Source organism: Tupaia chinensis, unplaced genomic scaffold (genome assembly GCF_000334495.1).
Source record: "Tupaia chinensis unplaced genomic scaffold, TupChi_1.0 Scaffold000369_1, whole genome shotgun sequence".
Classification (NCBI taxonomy): Eukaryota; Metazoa; Chordata; class Mammalia; order Scandentia; family Tupaiidae; genus Tupaia; species Tupaia belangeri.
Window position 1 is genome coordinate 413582 of NW_006159866.1, and position 4090 is coordinate 417671.

A 4090-nucleotide genomic window follows, 5' to 3' on the forward strand; every position below is an offset into this window, starting at 1 on the left:
GAGCACGAGCCACACTGCTGGTTCTGCAAAAGTTGAGAACTTGGGTTTTTCCTGAGCTGGTGGAGCTCACTGCTCTCTAGACAGCAAGTTTTTCCAAAGTCTGCTAGTAGGATCAGTGCTGCAGGCAAGGAGCAGCCTGGTCCTGCCTGGGGTCCCTGGGGAATGCTTCCCGGAGAGAGGTAGGGGGACTTTGAAACACAAACAATATTTGGTTGAGAATTAGAAACACATGCATGCACATGGATATAATTTTTTTCTTTTGAGAGAAATTTTTGCTATAGGGTGCATACACTCACTGGAGAGACAGAGAGAAGAAAGCAAGAAATCACCCCTCGGGGGCATGGATAGCTGCAATTCCTTCTCCATTCTCTTATCAGGATTTTGGGCATGCATGCACATATGCCCAGTGTGAGTTTCAAGTCATTGGGTCCGGGACTCTAACTACAGTCAACTACGAGGGAGTCCAGGAACATAACCATTATGCCATCTACTGGTCCTGCACATGGGTATACTATTTATCCTCCACAGGTCCTGTACAATATGAGAGGTCTTCAAAAAGCTTATGGATGGGCTGGCTCCACGCTGCAGCGGTAATGCGCTTCTCAAGAGAACCTGGATCCCATTGACGACTATGGTTGAAATTCCCAGCCTGTTCAATTTGATCATGGTAGAGACATTTGTGAGTGCCCAGAATCTGACAGGCTGGAGGACTGGAGGAGGTTCACAGTGGAGCCAGACCATGTAGGTATGCAGTGTGCCTGCCTCTCTCTCTCTCTCTCTCTCTCTCTTTCTCCTCTCTCATGTGTATGCATACATTTTACCATGAATAAAGAAAAAAATTTAAGTTTATAGACAATGTGCCTAATTTAAAAAATAAGGCATGGATTTCAAAAACATTTTGCACTGAAATAAACCCATACTTTCTTTTGAGCTTATCTATTTATTTCATGAGTGAGAGAAACAGACAGAGACAGACAGCACCCCAATGGAGTCCTGACACTGAAAGTCACCTCCAGCCTCAGCCAGCCCTGGATTATGAGCATGTACATGCCTGAAGTATTCAGGATGGTCTCTGGATGCAAATCTGGAACTTTTCCATATCAGCCTTACATGGCATCACATTTTACTGCTGCAGCACTATCGGGGCTCCTAAATCTGTACTTCAATTCCATTTTCCCACAACACTTTTCAAATCTCCTTATATTTTGCATATGGCAAATACATAATAAAGGCTGTTAAGTAAATGAAGAATTTATTTTTCTGCTTGTATCTCTCCAGCTATTCCTTTGCTTTCTTTCTAAATCTTACTCTTCTTTCCCTTTGCTGAACATGTCTAGAGTTTCATTTTGGGGTAAGGTCCAGTGAACTGGATGTCAATCAGATCTAGAAACTGTAATTTTACAGAATGAGGCAATATTAAAAGAAAGGATACCTGTGGCCTACGGTTAGGAGGTGAGATCACTGTCAGCGTTATCATCAGAGAATGTTTATGGAACACTCGCTGCTAGCCAAGTGCTGCTTTGAGAGCTTTCAGTATGAAATGTGCTCAGTGCTTTAATCCTCACAGTAGCTGAGTGAGGTGAGTAGTATTACAGATGAGAACCCGATGCACAAAGGGGTCATAACTTGCTTAAGGACCCAGGGTGAGTAAGTGGAGAAGCAACACAGTCTAGCTCCAGAGCTGCATCCCACCCGTGAGACTGAAAACTCAGGACATCTTGAATTTACACCTTAGTGTATGGGTTAGAGATAACTAATTATTTAAAAACCTTTTTAAGCTACATAGTATCTGCCAGTTCATTTTTCACTAACCCCTTCTGTGTCCCCTAGGGGTTGACGGGTCCTAAATTCAAAGAGTTTTGTAAATGGTTTTCCAGGGCTTTTATTGCTGTAGTAATAAATGTATACCAGAGTACGAGCTAAGTTAGAATCATGTAGCTCATTCTTTCCTCCATCAGATAGCAGGGACAAGTCAAGGTCCTAGTGCATTCTGACAAGAGGATGCCAGGAAGGTCTAGGGACTAGAATGAAAGACCACCCATGGGACTGATAGTCTTGGCCCCATGGAACTGTCCGTGCTTTGGTTTCACCACTTGGGGAATGGAGCTAATGACCTTTTGGTCTCATGAGAGTATTTCAAGATTAGCAAAATGAGAAACCTGAATCTTCTCAGGGAAAATAAAGATGAACAAAATCTATTCATCCAACTAATATCATTAATAATGGTGAGTATCAATTTTCTTTGATTCTTTTCCAGTATTAGAATCAGCATTCATCAGAACTCAATCTACTACTTTAAAGGAGCACAGGATAAGTGTGAAAGTGAAGAGAAGAAGAGAATTCTGCAAAAGGCCTCTGGACATCCCACTCCGATGAATGCACTCAACAGGGGAGTATCCACATGTGTGGGCCTGTTCTCTATGCTTCATGACATCAGCTTTTCCTACTGGTTCACTGTTCCCCTTCATTACTGCCAGTGCTCCTCTTCTTTCAGAAGCAGACCCCTGTGGTTACCTAAAGCATGAGACTGAGGTTTTGGGTAGAATTCCAGATCAAACCAGAATGAGAGATGCAGCCTGACATCAAACCCAAAGACAGACTTCGTGTATATGAGATGAGACTAATTCCCACTTTCCAGTTACCATAATCTGTAAGGTCATATCAAACATAACATGAACTCTATTCATCCTTTCTACAAATATTTATTGAATGCATATGTACTAGGAATTATTAATATGTACTAGGAATTATTCTGTGAGCTGAAGTTACAGAATTGAACAAAAGAGACCAATTATCATACTCACCATTAACTCATCCTCATGGAGTTTACCAGTTTAGAGGAAGGACTAGCTTTCCCCGTGGTGGAAGAGTCTATATTAATGAAGTATTACCTTGTAGTTTTATGAGAAAAGTAAAAGAATTAAAGATAGTTTGAATTATTCACATATCTTTCAAGGAATACACTAGATGGAATCCTGAAAGCTGATATCCAACAAGTAGAACTCAAACCTTTAACTTAATTACAATTAAAAGAGACTTACTGAGGGCCAGCCAATGGCATGGTAGTTAAGGTAGCTGGCTCCCACATGGTCATGTGTGTACCACACAAGCCTGGCATGTTCCTCAAGCCACTCAGACCTGATAGCTTGAGGAATGCACTGGGTGTGTTATGTGTGCATGCCCAAAATCCCCATGACAGAATGGAGGAAAGGAATTGCAGCATGGCCATTTTCTTTCTCTCTCTCTCTTTTTCTCCTGAACACACATTACCTATAGAAAAAAAAAAAAAAACTTTACAAAAAAAAAAAAAGAAAAAGTGACATGCTGAATCCATGCCATATTTGTGCCTAAAGTCTGTGCTACACACTGTGAAAACTCCAAGAAAAGAGGATGGCGGCCTGCCTGTGGGTTGCTGGTTGAAGTGACTGTATCCCACATGACTGACTGCGTGGTTTGAGTCCTGGACTGGGTGACTTGTGAGACATGCCAGGTGTATGTGTGAACATGCCCAAAATCCCAAGGGGAGAGAAAGATGGAGGAGAAGAGATTGTAGTGTAGCTATACCCCGTGGGGAGGGGAGGGCTTTTTGGCTTTTCCTCTCTGTTTCTATATCTCTCTCTGGTGAGCACGTGACAGAAAAATTGGGGGCGGGGGGTAGTGACTCTTACCCTCATGACAAGACAAAAAATAATCTGAAGCCCCCTGCCCAGCCAAGGACCAGGGTCAGTGCTGAGCAAGCTCTAGTTGCAGCTCCTGACTTCCAACCTCACCTTCCTCCAGTTTCAGATCTAGAAAGACAGGGAAATTGCAGGTCTCTCAGGCAAACATTTCCATCTGAATTCCCCTGCACAGCCAGGGACAAGGGTCAGGACTGAGCAAGCTCTAGCTGTAGCCCCTGACTTCCAGCCTAATCTCCCAGTTTCAGAGCTAGAAGTAGAAAAGAGAAATTGGCCCAGAAGTAACTTACAGCAAAGAGAAGCATACGAGTTCACAACTACAGAAATCATCTTCAAAGAATTAGCCAAAAGTCAATGCATCAGCAAATTATTAAAAATCAGAGAAGAGGGGCTGGCAGGTGGCGTAGTGGCTA